The sequence below is a fragment of the Stegostoma tigrinum genome, chromosome 30 (genome assembly GCF_030684315.1).
Source record: "Stegostoma tigrinum isolate sSteTig4 chromosome 30, sSteTig4.hap1, whole genome shotgun sequence".
Taxonomy (NCBI): Eukaryota; Metazoa; Chordata; class Chondrichthyes; order Orectolobiformes; family Stegostomatidae; genus Stegostoma; species Stegostoma tigrinum.
In genome coordinates, this window is record NC_081383.1 from 19,268,831 (window position 1) to 19,287,794 (window position 18,964).

General features: G+C 41.3%; 1 long non-coding RNA gene across 1 annotated transcript in view; it reads right to left on the reverse strand.

The window, feature by feature from the left end:
• LOC132206088 (uncharacterized) overlaps window positions 1-18,964 on the reverse strand; it is a 102,567-nt gene that overhangs the window by 48,215 nt on the left and 35,388 nt on the right. The window contains exon 2 of the long non-coding RNA XR_009442811.1: window positions 15,696-15,814. This is a non-coding gene — a long non-coding RNA (uncharacterized LOC132206088). The remainder of the gene's footprint in view (window positions 1-15,695; window positions 15,815-18,964) is intronic.

An 18,964-nucleotide genomic window follows, 5' to 3' on the forward strand; every position in this document is an offset into this window, starting at 1 on the left:
GGTGAATGTTTATCCCACTGGTTTCACACTGTGAATCTCCAGTTTGATATGAGATATTTGGATATTTTGAGAACCAATGAAAGTCCTGCAGACAGTGTGAGCATTGCATTTTATTCACGGTGAAATTAAAGTACACAAAAGCTTAGCTTCTCAATAGAAACCGAGGCAGCAGATCTACATGTTACACGTGAAAGCCAACCATCTTATTATTGTATATCGCCTAAAAAACAAACTAATTACTGTGTCAATTAATTGCATGGCACTGTCTGACCTTCATTGACATTTCATGAAAAGAAGTGTGCCAGGATGATAAATGTCCTCCCCAATATGACCACACCCATCAGCAATATCCATAGGTCTAGGCACACTTTGACCGGGCAGCTCTGCCTTTACAGCAGCAGCCTCTGACAGTACAATGAAGAACAGGTTCCCACAACCACCACCAACTGTGACTTAAAATTTGAGTTGCCCTCCTGGCAGATGTACCACCATGTTGGCCAGTGAGGGTGGGCCACCGGAAGGGGCAGACGGCCAGATATGATAGTTGGCTCAGATAACATGGTTGACTGTGTTGAATGACACAAGGACATCAAGGAGGACAAACGTGAACATAATGCCACGGTTGCAGACAAAGAGGATATCATTGGACGTATTGGCTATGGCAGCCTCTTTGCTGGAAGGTCAGCTGAAGGAACTTAAAAAGTTGTTCTCGGAGTGGTAAGCAAAAACAGTTAAAGGACTATGGAGAGCAAAGGATAGTTTGAGTGGGGGCCAATAGATGGAGAAGATACACAAACCAAATAATTAGAACCCTATTTTAGTGAAGTGTCACTTTTAGGGAGTTTTATGAAGAGATTCCCTGCGGGAGAACAGCGAACATTTCTGACATAATTTTCTGCAATTATCCTCACCAATTGTGCATCCCACCTCTGAATTTTAAAAATTCAGAGAAAAAAGTTTCATACTTTTGTCTGTATGACTGTCTGAAAATTGCTTGATGGGTTTAGGTTCATGCTGATTGAACTCACTGATACGACCAATGAATCATTTTGTCACATTGGATTGTACTTTCTTGGCAACTGTACTATCTCAGGTTCTCTAAACTGACGTTGACACATTTCTTCTTCTTGGAAATATCATGCAGTAAACTGCTGGTGACCTTTCAATTTATTTCGAATGCAACATTTGTGTAACACAGGACTGGATTTGAGTTTGGCAATTGGATCGCACCAAGGCAAACCATTTGAGGAAAGACAAAGCAAACAGCTGTTACACTGACTTTAAAATGGAGGACGACAGACTGATAGCAGAATCTGCAGGACCTGGGCTCCAATCCAAAACTGCAAAGCAGCGGCAGAGATCTGCATTTGTGGTTTCAGTTTCTGTCCTCGGTATCAAAGCAGGTTTCTTGGAATATTTCAAATGTAGAATTAGCAATGAAGAGAGAATATCTAAAAGATTAACAATATTAATTTATTTTGTTTGAGCCACAGGACATTCATTATAAATTAATGATATTATGATTGTGTAACAGTGGAAATAATTACAGTGTGTGAAATTTCATTTTTATTATTTTGATGCAGTTAATATTTGCATTCTGATGAAGGCTCTCTCCCCCGCTGAGTTTGCTCAGTAGTTTGCATTTTATGTTTTTATATTTTCTTTTCATGTAAACCACCATTTGCAATTATTGCTGTATTTTTAAAAAAATTATTTTGCTTCCTATCTTATAAATTCTTACCTCTCACCTCATTTGATTCTTCTAACCCTACGTACTGTTTCCTAAATGGGCAGTGGGGGGTGGGATGTTTTGTATGTTGTGCTGGTGGTGTGCATTTTGGCTTCTTCCTGTGAGCCAGGTTGGCTTCATCTCATGAATATGTTGGCCTGTGGTAAAATGTCAAAAATAGTTGGCAAATTGTCATTTTCCCCATCACCTCTTTCTTTTCTGGTTGTGATTCACTCAGCACGTCCATTTTAAGCATTACAAACAGCAGCAACTCCTCTTGCTTGCACTGAGATGGATTAGCATCTGGTCCTGATCTGACAATTTTGTACTACAGAACTATTTTGCTGCTTCAGGTAATATTTTTCTGAAATCAAAAATCCCTTACAATCATCCAAATTGATGAAGGTTTCAGACCTGACGCTCCAATGCCTTCAACACGGCATTAAACTCCTTGTAAATGAGTCTCCCTATCCACCTCCCCAAGCACTAGAATTATATTTCTCATGTTCTACTGCCACAATTTATGTTGTCAGAAGTCATATGACTCCAGGTTATAGTCCAGCAGGTTTATGTGAAATCACAAGTTTTCAGAGCTTTCCGAAAGCTTGTGATTTCAAATGAACCTGCTGGGCTATAACCTGGTGTTATGTGACTTATAACCTTGTCCACCCCAGTCCAACACTAGCACCTCCACATCACTGTTTATATTGAAACAGTATTCCAGGTGTTTATTTTTGACACCACTTAAGATCACATGCATCTTTTTAAGCAGCAACCACAGATCACCTCCTTTCAAAGCTTAAAAATCTTTCACTCTATCATTTTGTCCTCTGCCACTGCAGTTCAGGCTAGCTCCTTTGTGCACTCAACAAATCAAATTGCCTCCCTTGCATGCCAGTGAGCAGGATTTGATGCGGTACTCAGGATGTGGTCTCAGAAAAACTTTCTAAGTTTCAAGTATGACTTCCTCTAGTGTGTATTCTATTGTTTTAGAAATATGAGCTGGCAGTTATTTGCTGCATTGATTGTCATTGTTTGGACAGAACCTTCAACTGCTTTCAACTTCACATTGAATTAATAAAACAATCAAATAGCTCATTCTTTCATTTGTCATTTAGTGGTTACACATACCTTTAATAAATTCAATAATCTATTTTTCTACTTCAATGCAAAATGTACTTCATACATTGCCTCCTATGATTCAACTATCCTTCCTACTCTTGCAGATATTTTTATTTAATCAGATATGTTACGACACTTGTCTAGGGCATGTGGGATTGTGAACTTGGACTTTATACCCCAGAGGCAGGGACATTACCACTGTGTCACAAGAGCAGGTCTAATGTTGTATAATTTACAAATTAACCAAGGTGCACTAAATTACTTAAGCTAAATAACTTTCCATGTAGGTGTCAGTGGACTATCATAGAGTCATACAGCATGGAAACAGACCCTTTGGTCCAACCCATTCATGCTGACTAATTTCCAAAACTAAACTAATCACAATTGCCTGCATTTGGCCCATACCATCTAAAACTTTCCTATTCATGTATATGTCCAAATACGTTTTAAATGAACCTGCATCTACATGTACCACTTCCTCTGGCAGTTTGTCCCACATATGAATCACGGTCTGTGTGACAAAGCTGCCCCTCAAGTCCCTTTTAAATCTTTCTCCTCTCACCTTAAAAATGTGACCCCTAGTTTTGAACTCACCCATCCTATTGCTATTCATCTTATCTATGCCCCTCATGATCTTATAAACCTTTATAAGGTGAACCCTTAACCTCCTGCACTCGAGTGAAAAATGTCCCAGCCTAACCAGCCTTTCCTTATAATTCAAATTCTCCAGACCCAGCAACATCTTGGTAAATCTTTTCTGAACCCTATCCAATTTAATCATATCCCTCTTGTAGCATGGCAATCAGAACTGTACTCGAAAAGTGGCCACACCAATGTCCTGTAGAACCTCAACATGATGTCCAAACTCCCATACTCCATGGTCTGAGTGTTTTCAAATGACTGTAGCAAGTTCAATACAAATTAGCAGATATTCTGAAGGCTGATATTCTGTTTATAACAGAGTCTTCCTAGTTGTTGGCCTTTACAAATCTAATCAGTTCACATTGGAGTTCCTGGTAATGGCTTGAGCATTGGCAACAAATATGCAAATACTTAACTGATACTAATATTAAAGCAGTGGAATCTGGAAGGTGTCATCAACAGTGTTTTAAAGCAACAGTGTTTTAACCTGCTCGGTGATGCTCAGTTTGGGTTCCACTAGGGCCACTTAGCTCCTGACCTCATTACAGCCTTGGCTCAAACATGGAAGAAAGAGCTGAATTTCAGAGGTGAGGTGAGAGTGACTGCCCTTGATATCAAGGTCACATTTGACCAAGTAGAGCACAAATGAGCCTGAGCAAAACTGGAATCAATGGAAATCAGGGGGAAAACTCTCCGCTGGTTTGATTCATACCTGGCACTTAGGAAGGTGGCTGTGGTTGTTGGAGGTCAGTCATGTCAGTTCCAGGACATCTCTACAGGCGTTCCTCAGGGTAGTGTCCTTGGTCCAACCATCTTCAGCTGCTTCATCACCGACCTCCCCTTCATCTTGAGGTCAGAAGTGGGATGTTCGCCAGATATATTGCCATTCCTTCACTGATGCTGGGTCAAAGTCCTGGAATTATCTCCCTAAATATTATGTTTCTACCTGCAGCACATGGACTGCAGCAGTTCAAAAAAGCAGCTCAACAAGGGCAACAAAGGATGGGCAAGAAATGCTGGCTTGCAGCAACATCTAATGAGTAAAAAAGAGAAAAGTTACATAGAAATGAGAAGATAGAAGCAGGAGGAGGCCATTCAGCCCTTAAATTACTGGACACCAAAATGTGTTTGACAAAACATTTGACAAAAGACCATTACTAGTGTTTAGAATAATGAGGATTCAAGATTAAAACCTGAAAGGATAAAAGTAAGCTCGATATAGGAAGCTGTAGGGACTTCAAATGAATTATATCAGCAAGTTAGAGAAAAAGGAAATGAGATCAGTGTTAACAGTATATCAATTCAAATGCACATTAATGATATAAGGATCTTCACGATGGCTGGTGTGTCCAGAACCAGGGGTCACAGTGTCAGGATTTGGGCCATTCAGCCCTTTGAGCCTGGTCTGCCATTCTTCACGATCATGGCTGATTATCCAACTGAATAGCCTGATCCTGCTTTCTCCCCACAACCTTTGATCCCATTCACCCCAAGTGCAAAATCTAGTTGCCTCTAGAATACATTCAAGGTTTTGGCATCAACTACTTGATGTGGTAATGAATTCCACAGGCTCGCCACTTTTTGGGCGAAGAAATGTCTCCTCATCTCCATCCTAAATCGTCTACCCTAAATCCTCAGACGGTGACCCCTGGTTCTGGACACACCCACCATCGGGAACATCCTTATATCATTAATGTGCATTTTGAAATGATATACTATTAACACTGATCTCATTTCCCCTTCAACTAATTTGCCGATAAAATTCATTTGACATACCTACTGCTTTCTATATCAAGCTTATTTTTATCCTTTCAGGTTTTAATCTTGAATCCTCATTATGCTAAACATAAGTAATGGTCTTTTGTGTACAATGTTTTGTCAAACACTATTTGATGTCCAGTAATTTAAGGTTATTTTCTCTCAGTCTAGCTGCAATTCACTTCAATCCAGAGTTTAAAATTCACGTTGTACCATGGACCCTGGCTGAACAATATCTCAGGTATGAAAGGCCAATGGGATGAAACGAAGCAGTTACATTCATTCCATCACACACAGTGGAAGGCAGCCAGCACCTGGCATTGGTTTACTTAAAACAGCAGTGATAATACTGTAATCAGAATTTTTTCCAGCATGATCTTTCTCTTGCTGAAGATTCGTTGTAAGTTAAAAGTTGCAACAGGTGAGAGACATTTGCATGAAACAGCACACCAGGAACTAAATCACTTTGTTGCCCATCACAAAACACACCTGATCATTTATCACACACTTCTTGCTCTCTTCTTTTATCCCTGACACTTCAGTACTATCATTGTAAAGGACAAATGAGTTAAAAATTTATCAAGGGAAATCATCAGTGAGATCACTTTGTGACCATTATGAAGTTACAGGACGATACCATTTTATCAGTAGAAATACTTTTTAAGTAATTACAGTGTTTTAATCTAATCTAAAAGGCATTCCAACTGCAGTCTTTTAAACATCCTTCAAATTGGATGTCATACCAGAATACTGAAAGTTTACCAACGTGGAGGCAGTCAACTGAACATCAGGATTGGCTAAATTTTTATAAGTTGTGGAACAAGTTAAAATTAACAAAATTAAGGATAGTAACTAAATAAAAGATAAATGCTTGACAAAACTGATGAAGGTTTGAGAAAACAGATTTAGTTGATGGAGGAAATACAGTGAATGTGATGTACTGAATATGAATATTTAGCAGTCTTTGGACAAAACTGATGATTGGAGAATGTTTAGGAGAACTTAGGAGAAAGCAAATTCAAAACTGTTTATTTAGGAGGAAACATTATGTGGAAATTAAAAACATTTCCCACAGTGATTGGAAGTAAGTAATAGTTCTGTAATAAGACTTTTCAGCTTATGAAGAGAATTCCTGCTCCTCGCCCCTAAGATGGAAACTGTTGTAAAATCAACATAGAGATCATTGTTTGAAACTGGCACACTATATAGAAACCGATGCATGTGGAACCAATCTTTTCACAGCCTTTGGGTGGGAACTGTTGCAATATTGTCATTCGTATAATTATTCAAACCAGGAAAACCTTGCAGGAACCATGATGCAGAATCCATCTTTGTGCCTACAGTTGTATCGTGACCTTGACCACAGAAAATCCTGGCTGATGGAAGTATTTTTAACAGGAACCTCTATTGAAATAATCAGCTACTTATAGGGTGCGTTCTTGCACAGTGCACATTTGCAACGCTTCTTACCTTGGCCTGTAGCACCGATTCTGGTCTTATGAGCTTTTACTTGCATTTCTGTGATTTTTTGGTGGCTGTTGCCACAAATGTGCCCAGAACTTGGCAGAGGAAAGCTTCAGCAGTTGACACAATCCTGTCTAATTGCTGTGATCATGCCCTATGAGTTTTCTGGACTAACTCATAAATACCAAGTAAACTAGTATCAAGATATTCTAAGTGCCAGTATCAGGGGTTTTGTGTGTTTATGTAGTGCATTTGGGATGTTTTTGAAACAGGTCTTTTTCCAGAAAAAAACAACACCTTTACAATAAACTTATATGTTCACTACAGGGACTAATTCATTGTGCATCATGTTGAATTACACATCCTATGGTCGTTCCCCTGCTTGCTATTACAGATGACTGGAGGTTAGAAACAGATGATTCAAATCAAATGTATAAAAAAACGACTCTGAATTTCTTGGGAAAACATGTGCATGTGTTAAGCAGGTAAATTAGTAACTTCAGATGAAGAACTAAATTAGTGTAGCCCTACGTATAAACCCTAAGGGAGAAGATTCATTTCAGATCATCGGGATACAATGGACTGTAACCTCTCTGAAACTGAAGGCTTGTATGAGAGTGATAATGGGAACTGCAGATGCTGGCGAATCCAAGATAACAAAGTGTGAAGCTGGATGAACGCAGCAGGCCCAGCAGCATCTCAGGAGCACAAAAGCTGACGTTTCGGGGCCTAGACCCTTCATCAGAGAGGGGGATGGGGTGAGGGTTCTGGAATAAATAGGGAGAGAGGAGGAGGCGGACCAAAGACGGAGAGAAAAGAAGATAGGTGGAGAGGAGAGTATAGGTGGGGAGGTAGGGAGGGGATAGGTCAGTCCAGGGACAGGTGGACAGGTCAAGGAGGTGGGATGAGGTTAGTAGGTAGGAAATGGAGATGCGGCTTGGGGTGGGAGGAAGGGATGGATGAGAGGAAGAACAGGTTAGGGAAGCGGAGACAGGCTGGGCTGGCTTTGGGATGCAGTGGGTGGAGGGGAAGAGCTGGGCTGGTTTTGGGATGCAGTGGGGGGAGGGGAAGAACTGGGCTGGTTTTGGGATGCAGTGGGGGAAAGGGAGATTTTGAAGCTGGTGAAGTCCACATTGATACCATTGGGCTGCAGGGTTCCCAAGCGGAATATGAGTTGCTGTTCCTGCAACCTTCGGGTGGCATCATTTTGGCAATGCAGGAGGCCCATGATGTTCTGCTTGATGATGAGACACTGATATCTCTGGAGTTGTTTCAATTCCTTGTTGATCTTAAATTAAAAATAGGGAGCACCTCTGGCATCCTAACCAAAATCCTGCCACAGGCGACACGTTCCCTAACAGTTTATTTTGGCATCTGTTTATTAGCTGTTTGTGAAAACCTGCTGTGTGCAAATTGACTGCTACATTTATGAACAAAAAAAAACAGCGACCGCATTATGGAAGTAACTCGTTGGTTATAGAGTGCTTGGGAGCATTTCACAAACCGAGATAGTGACAGAGAGATCTGGACTTAGACCAAATGTTTTACATCTCTAACCTTTTGCAATGCCCACAAAAGATCACAGATCTGAAAAATTAATTCTATTTTCCTTTTTCCATAAATGCTAACAGTCTTGCTGAATTTAAGCAGCATTTTATTTATATTTCAGATATTCAGCTTCTGCAGTATTTTGCCTTTTGTAACTGAATATAATCATTGGCTGTCATTTTATTGGAGTGTTGGAGCTGCCATTAAAAGTAAGTTTGACTTGGCCGACTTAAGTTGGTTTAATCTCCTTACCCTTTATTTTATGCCATTAAAACCCCAGTGCCCTGCTTAAACTATAATCTTGAATCCCTCCTTCATAAGCTAACTGTATGTATTTTAACCTGAAAATCATTGTGCAAATTTGGCTTGATTGCCCTTTAATAAGCGACATTTGCTTAACAAGGATTTTTCTGGGAGCAAGCTATTGGAAACATACTTCAGTTAAGGACTAAATAACAGTCATTAAAGTGGAAAAATCTGTTATAAATCTCTTACATACTTGCACACAACTTCCAATTAGCTTTAACCATAAGAAAACCACCTAACCCATTTCTTTCACTCATTTATCCAATTCATATCTATTTCCATTCATCATTCCCAACTTCTTATTCTATCCATTTGAGTGAAGACCAAAGGGAGCATTCAGGTTAGATTGCAGTTGATCAGGATCTCAATGCTGCTGAACCAGGATTCCTTAAAGGGGCTTGCAAATAATAGCAAAATACTACAGATGTTAGAAATCAGAAACAAAAGTAGAAAAGTGCTCGAGAAACTCAGCAGGTCTGGCAGCAACTGTGGAAAGAAAAAAAAGAAAACCACTTAACATTTTGAGAGATATTTCAGGCTCAAAGCATTACCTCTGTTTCTCTCTCCAAGGATGCCACCAGATTTAGTGCTCTTTTTTCAGTGTTTTCTGTTTTTGTCCATGAAAGGGATCATGAGAAAATATCACCAAAACAGAAAGTGTATTCATAAATACCTGGCCAAAAGTGGAATTAGCAGGAGTGATTCCATCAGCTCCACTGAAATCCTGAAGACAATCATTACCACTCCCTTGACTCATTCCCAATCCGTCGTGCTCTGATAGCCTCTCACACAGCCAATCACTGACCTCCTTGCCAATCATTTACCCTACATGCGACCGTCCCACTGGGAGCTACTAACAGGAATGTAGCAGCCCAAAATCCACAGTCGATTTGTCAGCAAGTTGTGTGGGAGTCCTGGGATGTTTCGACAGTTCACTGATCTGTGACCTGAGGAACACACCCCCACCATACCCAGCCACCCTACCCATTCCAATGCAGGCACTTTGCTCTTACGCCGTTGCTGAAAGGCAGTCTGCCATGAACCAATTTAAAGTCATAGAGTCAAACAGCATGGGAACAGGCTTTATGAGGAACTTTTCAACAACACTACCCAGGAACCTACCATTAACTGTACATGTCTTGCCCTTCTTCATCTTAACAAAATGCAGTACCTCAATTATCCAAATTAAACTTCTCAGGTAAGATTTTAACACATTTAAGATTTCCTTCACTTGCACCTCCCAAAGCTGAGCTCTCCATTTCTTTAAGGGCAAGCGCAGCAGGCATATGGAAACAACATCATTTTACAAGGACCCCTCCAATTCAGAAGCACCTAAACATGCAAACATTTACCACTGCCTCTTCATCACCGTTGGGTTAAAATCCTCGAAAGTCCTTCTGAAAAGCATGGTGGGTGGACCAGTATTACAGAGACTGCAGGGGTTCAAGAAGGCGAGACACACAAACTTCTGAAAGTCAATTTAAGATGGGCAAAAAAATAGAAATTACTTGTGAAATTTGTGGAAAGAAAACAGAGTTAACGTATGGCTAATGTTTCGAGTCCAGTGACCATTCTTCTGAAGTAGATGCTACTCGGAAAAGGTGATATTCATGGTGATGATGGGATGGGGTGGGTGGGAAATGTGAGCAGATAGGTGGAGATGGAACCCAGAGACAAGAATAAAAGGGTAGGAGTAAAAAGGTAATTGATAGTGAGCCAGTGAAGAAGGGAAGCTGGATCAGTTCTACTGGGTTGGCTGTGCTTAAAGTGACTCATGTCGTGACAGGACCTGCATTTGTGGAGGTAGGCAGTAGACAAGGAAGGAGGTATTCTTCTCTTAAATCGTTAAATTCGATGTTGAGCCCCAACAGCTTTCAGGTTCTCAAGGGGAAGATGAGATGCTGTTCTTCCAGCTTGAGCTGAGCCTCACTGAGTCAATGCAGCAGACCCAAGACAGAAATGGGGCTAGGGAACACAGCAGTGTGTCGAAGTGGCAGGCAACAGCAAGTATAGGGTCATTTTTATAGACAGGCTGCAGGTGTTTGGCAAAGAAGTCATTCAGCCTCCATTTCGTCTCCGCAGTGTAGTGAACAGTGACTTTAGCAGATTAGATTAAATGAAATGCAGATACATTGTTGCTTTACCTGGAAGATATGCCTGAAGGTGAAGAGGGAGGATGTACAAGGCAAGTGTTGTTTATTCTTCAATTGCATGGAAACGTGCCATGGGGCCCAGCTAGGGACACCAAAATCTCGTAAATAAACAGGAAAAAAAAATCAACATATATTTACTATAACAAGGTGTAGGGCTGTCTGAACACAGCAGGCCAGGCAGCATCAGAGGAGCAGGGAAGCTGACATTTCAGGTCTGGACACTTCTTCAAAAATGGGGGAGGAGAAGGGGTCTCTGAAATAGATAGAAAGAGGGGGAGGTGATGACGGAAGGCAGATAGAGGAGCAGATAGGTGGAGAGAAGACGGACATTCCATCATTGCCTCTCCCTCTCCTTATTTATTTCAGAGTACCCTTCCCCTCCCCCATTTCTGAAGAAGTGTCCAGACCCGAAATGTCAGCTTTCCTGCTCCTCTGATGTTACCTGGCCTGCTGTGTTCATCCAGCCCTACACCTGGTTATCTCAGACTCCAGCATCGGCAGTTCCTACTATCTCAATATATATTTAATTATTGATTATGACTTCATAGAATGTGAGTTCCCTGATTGGGGCTGTTGATCTGGTCCAATTAGACAGAAAAAAACAGGTCGTGTCAGGCATATTGACACTCTGACAGCCAATTCTGAAGAGGCAGTACTAAAATCAAGGACTTTTCTTCTGTAAATAAATAAAGGGTGACATTATAATGGGATACTGCCAATGTGGAGTCATTTCAGTGACGCCATCGACAACTGGGCCCAGTAAGTAGCAAGAATGCTTTCTTTTTCTGGGCAAACAATATTGTGGCAGATGAAAAGTAATCTCCTGACAGTTTGTGGAGCTGCAACTTTTTCTGTTACTAGGGGTCTAGCCTTCCCTGAGGCACCTGATACTAAAACTGAAATAAATGACAAACATAGTTAAGGAATATTATGACCCCAAGCATCCTCTAATTCTGAGACACTATCATTTTTACTTGGCAATTTCAGAACTAGGGAAATTTATGTCAAAATTTTTGATTAGGTTGAGACAACTGGTAGAAGCTTGTGACTTTGGCTTAGAGGACGTTTGGTATGTTGGATTATGATGCCACTGTGCAAAAACATCTATAGTCTCACTAGATGCCAAGCTGTCATGGTTCTTGTGTGATTATAGGGCCATGCCAAATGCAACTACAGAGATACTCTAGTAGAGTTGCTAATGGGTAGAAGACTCTGCATCAGGTTAAGTCTGATTTTCCAGACCAGGCAGAGACGGTGAAATGGCATCAGAAATGCCAATACCAGAAAAAAGACTCCACCAAGTGAGACAGGCAGTTTGATATAGGGAATGAAGTTTGGTGTAAGAATCACAGAAATGGCCCCACATGTTTAGGAGGCATGGTCAACACAAAGTTAAGACCAGTGATGTATAAAGTACGGGTAGGTACAATAGTCCTGAACAAGCACAGGGACCATACACAAGCAGCAAATTCGCAACTGGTACAGGAGCAAACTGTGCCCTGCCCCTTGGAACAATTGGAAAGGCACCTGGAACCCATGGGTTCACCCTCTCCATCAAGCATAACAAGACCTCAGAATCAGAGATGGACCTGACAGATGTAGGCCCCTCAATGCTCTTGCAACAGAAGAAGAAAGTGAAATTCTACCGAAGTGTTTCTGGTGCAAAAGATGAGCTCCTATGTCATGCCAACTGTCTCAGAAGAACTCAGAGAAACCTGACCCAGCGCTAAAATTCCACTAGATAAAGGACTGGCCTATGTCCTTGCACTCAGAGGGGAAGGGATGTAGTGATTGTAACAAGGTTATAGAATATGAGTTCCCTGTTACTGAGCGGAGAGGGTGAGAGCCCCGTGACAGTCAGTCAGTGTTACTGAGAGGAGCGGGTGAGGGCCCTGTACAGTCAGTGTTCCTGAGACGAGGGGGAAAACAAAAGAGAAAAAAAAGAAAAAATCGTGGCGTTCAACCTGGATAAAATGGAGTTCAACCTGAATAAATGCAAAGTGATGCATTTGGAAGGTCGAACTTAAATGCTGAATACAGGATTAAAGGCAGGGTTCTCGGCAGTGTGGAGGAACAGCGGGATCTTGGTGTTCAAGTGCATATCTCCCTCAAAGTTGCCACCCAGGTGGATAAGGTTGTTAAGAAAGCATATGGTGTTTTGGCTTTCATTAACAGGGAGATCGAGTTTAAGAGCCGCGAGGTTATGCTGCAGTTCTACAAAACCCTGGTGAGACCACACTTGGAATATTGTGTCCAGTTCTGGTCACCCTATTATAGAAAAGATGTGGAGGCTTTGGAGAGGGTGCAAAGGAGGTTTACCAGGATGCTGCCTGGACTGGAGGGCTTGTCTTACGAGGAGAGGTTGACTGAGCTCGGACTTTTCTCTCTGGAGAGAAGGAGGAAGAGAGGTGACCTGATCGAGGTGTACAAGGTAATGAGAGGCATGGATCGAGTCGATAGCCAGAGACTTTTCCCCAGGGCATGAGTGACTGCCACGAGGGGTTATAGTTTTAAGGTGTTAGGAGGAAGATATAGAGGAGACGTCAGAGGGAGGTTCTTCACCCAGAGAGTTGTGAGCGCATGGAATAGTTTACCAGTGGTAGTCGTGGAAGCGGAGTCATTAGTGACATTTAAGCGACTGCTGGACATGCACATGGACAGCAGTGAATTGAGGGGAATGTAGGTTAGGTTATTTTATTTTTGGATTAGGATTATTCCACGGCACAACATTGTGGGCCGAAGGGCCTGTACTGTGCTGTACTTTTCTATGTTCTATGTTCTATGATTGGGACAATTAATCTGGTCCAATCAGGGAGTCCTAGATGACAGAAATAATCAGGAGGTTTAGTGATACAGACATTTGGAGAGCTGATTCTGAAGAGGCAGTACTCGAGCCAAGGACTGTTGATGTGTAAATAAAGGGTGACTTGGTGATGGGATACTGGCCTCTGTGGATTTATCTCAGTGTGTGCATAAAATAGGAGGGAGTTGCAGAAACCATGCAAGGCAATTCACAAAAACCTCTTGGAAGGTGTAGAAAGGTAACACAGGAAGTCATAGGATTATTGAATCTCTCAATTCATTGACAAAATTTGTGAATAACTTTAAGATTAGGAAATTTATTGGATGTGAAAGGTTACATGGGCAGTGTTAAATAAGCGAGTGTACATTTAGCAGTCCCAGTCATGAATGGTTTCTTCACATGCGTGCGGTGAACAGCTCAAAGGCTCTCCACTGAGTAATCATATAGTCATGATATTTATACACAGAATACAGTTTCACGGACAATTTCAGGTAGACAATCTATATGTTCAAATTGCTAAATTAATGTTTAAACCTGACTGTTCATAAGTCATAGAGTCATTGAGTCACAGAGATGTACAACACAGAAACAGACTCTTTGGTCCAACTCGTCCATGCTGAGCTGACATCCCAACCTGATCTAGTCCCATTTTCCAGCATTTCGTCCATAACTGCCTGAACACTTCCTATTCCTGTATCCATCCAGTTACCTTTTAAATGTTGTAACTGTACCAGCATCCACCACCTCCTCTGCCAGCTCATTCCATACACGCATTGCCCTCTGTGTGCAAAAGTTACCCTCATGTCCTTTTGAAATCTTTCCCCTCTCACTTTAAACCTATGCTATCTAGTTTTGGACACCCCTATCATGGGAAAAAGACCTTGGCTATTCACCCTGTCCATGTCCCTCATCATTTTATAAACCTCAAAGGTCACTCCACAGCTTCCAACACTCCAGGGAAATAAAAGAACTCAGGCAGCTTTAAAAATGCAACCTTCCTACAGTTAAGTGGATAAACTTGTTGAAAGCTGAATAACTATAAGTCCATTAGACCATAAAACATAGCAGCAGGAATTAGGCCATTCAGCCTATCAAGCCTTCTCCACCATTCAATCATTCCTGATAAGTTTCTCAGCCCCATTCTCCCACTTTCTCTCTGTAACCCTTGATCCCCTCAACGATCAAGAACCTGTCTATCTCTGTCTTAAATATATTCAATGACCTGGCCTCCACAGTCTTCTGTGGCAGTGAATTCCATAGACTCACCACTCTCTGGCTGAAGAAGTTTCTCCCCATCTCCGATCGAGAAGGTCTTCCCTTTACTCTAAGTCTGTGCCCTTGGGTCCGAACCTCTCCTACCAATGGAAACATCTTTCCAACATCCACTGTCTAGGCCGTTCAGCATTCTGTAAGTTTCAATTAAATCCCCCACGTCCTCCTAAACTCCATTGAGTCTAGACTCAGAGTCCTCAAACGTTCCTCATATGTTAAGCCTTTCATTCGTGGGACCATTCTCGTGAACCTTCTCTGAACCCGCTCCAAGAACAATACATTCTTCCTGAGATATGTGACACAAAACTGCACATAATACTCCAAATGTGGCCTGTGCAGAGCCTTATAAAGATTCAGAAATACATCCCTGCTTTTGTATTCATGACCTCTCAAAATAAATACCAAAGTTGCATTTCTCCTAACTGCTAATCAACTTGCAAGTTTACATTGACAGAATTCTGGGCTAGAACTCCCAAGTCTCTTTGCTCTTCAGTCTTCTGAATTTTCTCCCTGTTTGTAAAATTGTTCACGCATCTCTTGTTCTTACCAAAGTGCATGACCTCACACTTGCCACATTGCAATCCATCTGCCACTTCTTTGCTGACTCTCCCAACCTGTTCAAATCCTTCTGCAGCCTCCCCGCACCCTCAACACTACCTGTCCCTCCACCTATCTTTGTATCATCTGCAAATTTAGCCAGAATGCCCACAGTTCATTCATCTAGATTTTTAATGTTTAAAGTGAACATTTGTGGTCCCAACACTGGCTCTTGGGGAACACCACTTGTCACCAGCTGCCATCCTGAGAAAGACCCTTTTATCCCCACTCTCTGCTTTCTGCCAGACAGCCAATCTTCTGTCCATGCTCACACCTTGCCTCTAACACTATGGGTCCTTACTTTACTCAGCAGCCTCCTGTGCGGCACTTTGTCAAAGGCCTTCTTGAAGTCTAGGTAGATAACATCCTTTGGCTGAAGTCCAGAAAGATAACATTCATTGGTAAACATCCACCTGCTGACTGAAAACAGTGGAAAGTTAATGTATTTTCCTAACTATATTACATTGTAGTTTAAATGCTTCACTTTCGAATTAGCTGTCACTAAATGACATGTAGCATCCTGATTGGTAAGAAGGTGTAATCCTGATCCCTGGCCCCAGTAATTTAACCTGAGAGTTATGACTGGGAAATATGTAGAGGCCACCGAAAGCGTTGGGAGTGCTGTGTACCTAAGTGCACCTTATCTCAACAAGTTACAGGCTCAAAGTCTTCTATTCCTTTGTTTTTGGTTAGTTTATCAAAGGGGTAAATGTCATTCTTCCTTCCTGATTTCAGACATCTGTCCTATGTGTGTATATGATAGTACCAAGGCACCACACGAATCTCTGCAGGAACCGGGTGCTTATTGGAAAAACCCAGATCCCTTCATTGGTCTAAATTGACCCATAATGACCTGAATCAGTTACCCTGCTGCCATTCTCCTGCTCTCAGTCCGTCTCTACAAAATTGGCCTATGGGCAAACTGGAGCTGGGAAATCAGCACGCAAGTCGGCGGTGGAACATTTTGCACTTGCACACCCCTGAACCTGGCACTGGCAGGTGATAAGAACCATGCCCCAAGTTTCTGAAAAAGAAAATCTAACCGAGCAAAACAGATGGCTTCCTGTATTTCTTATCCTGACTTCCTTTGTTCAATCATCATGAAATTCTTTCAGTCTGGTACTTAGCAGAAGCCTGAATACCCAGATTTTTCTGGAGCATCTCATCTCAGCATGAGCCCTGTTTGTTTTTTGGTTTTTGGATGTTTAGCTTTTACAAATGTGTTCCTGGAATTGTGTATTGACGGAAGTCAAAAGGACATCTGGGCTCTCAGGAGAAAACAATCAATGACCAATGAGATGAAAGGATTGAGGAATGCATTGAAAAGGAGTAGATGAATTCAACCTTACATCAGGTACAAATAGAGAAATAAAGAGACAAATGAAAAGTTAGATTAAAAAAGTTGGAATGAGGCAAAGGAAAAAAAATGTTTCATATTTAAAATTTAACTTTTTCATAATCTCTAACAATTTACAACCTGAAGGAATGATATTCTACATTATAAATTGTTACTTTCTAGACAAGACAGGTTGATTATAATCATCAACAATTATCACATTGCTAAGTGTAGTTGTTCTATTAATCACTCACCTTAACTTACTGCAACAATTTGAAAGTGCAATAATGTCCAAATTCAAAAACTTCACATAATTCACAGGATGCTTAACAGTGGAATGTCATTCAAATTTATTGTTAAATGTTTTTCTTGCCAGAAGCTAACTTAGACTTGAGTTCTTTGCAGCATGGAAAAAGGCCCATCAGCCCATCGTATCTGGACCTTACTAGCTGCTTTGTATTAAAAGTGGGAGATAAATGTATCGGACACAGATCATGGAAGGTTTACTAGACTAACACCTAGAATGGATGAGTTATCTTCTGAGGAAATCTTGGACAGTATATACTTGTATGGATGGATTTTAGAAGAGAAAGAGGTGACTTGATTGAAGCATGTAAGATCCTGAGTGATCTTTATGAGATGGATGTGGAAATTTAGTTTCCTCTATTGGAAACTGGGGATCTCTGTTTAAAAGTAAGGAGTTACCTATTTAGGTTAGAGATGAGGAAAATGTTTTTTTCTCAGAGACTTGTATAAGTCTTTGGAACTCTCTTCATCAAAAGATGGAGAAGCAGATTCCTTGAAAATTTTGAAGACAAAGTGGATAGATTCTAGTTTAGCAATGGGGTGAAAGATTATCATGGTAGCTTGAAACGTGGAGTCACCAGAACAGCCACGATCTAATTGAATTGCACAGAAGGGTTGAGGGGCCGAGTGGCCAACTTCTGTTCTAAATTTGTATGTTCATATGTTTGTTCATGCAGTAATGATAAAGTGCATCGTTCAGACGCAATCATAGAACATAGAACATAGAACATTACAGCACAGTACAGGCCCTTCGGCCCTCGATGTTGTGCCGACCTGTCATACTGATCTCAAGCCCATCTAACCTACACTATTCCATGTACGTCCATATGCTTGTCCAATGACGACTTAAATGTACCTAAAGTTGGCGAATCTACTACCATTGTATTTGTTGTATTTTGTATTTTACCAACAATATGTACTTCTGGCAATTCCAGATCATCGGGATATTAGATCGCCAATGGAGCCGCAAACCCCTTGGCAGCAGGCAGCCAATTTCCATGAGGAAATTCCTAATTGGGTCATTGGCACTTTTTTAACGGATGATCAACACCAGCTCCGTTCCCCACCTCCCCCCAACTCCTTGTGAGGAGGATGTCATGTTAAATAGTGACAGCCTCTTCTTGGCAAACAGGGAAGATAATCTTCTAAACCAAAAAATGAACTGCAGGTAAGGAAGGAGATTGCCTGCAGCTCAATCATCTTCCTGATGAAGGGCTAGGCCCGAAACGTCAGCTTTTGTGCTCCTGAGATGCTGCTTGGCCTGCTGTGTTCATCCAGCTCCACACTTTTGTTATCTTGGATTCTCCAGCATCTGCAGTTCCCATTATCACCAATCATCTTCCCAGATGGGATTCCATTCCAGTACTCAGTCCTGGAAATTTCTTCTAATTTTTTTTTGCATAGCTGCTCAAGGCTGCCTCAGTAATGGTCACTGCTCCTGCTAGCATTGCTGAGGCTGCTGAGTTGTTAGCCCTTTGGCCAGTATCTCTCAGGGTCAAGTACACCATCTATAATAGAATGGCACCCTGGCAATGGCCTCCTAATTGGCTCAAATCCAGGAAGGAAAAGTCTGCCAGTAGCGTACATTTCCAGTGGATTGTTCGCTTAATTATCAAATTTCAAGACAGTATATTTTTCAGAAAAATCTGGGCTGACAGCATTCAGACTTTACCTTCTGTGCTCTTATTGCAGTCTACAAATAGCCACCAACATTGCCTGAATGTCTATTTGCTCATGAGGATCTCACAGAATTTCTCATGAAACCTTAAACTATAAGTGTCTCAAAGCATTTTATAAATGCCCCCTTTTATCAGGATGTTCTCTCTAACCTATCAAATACCAAATAAGAAACAAGATATTTCACAGCCAACATGAGTCATATCACTACTTTCTACCAAGCTATGTACAACTTTTATTGCAATAAATTG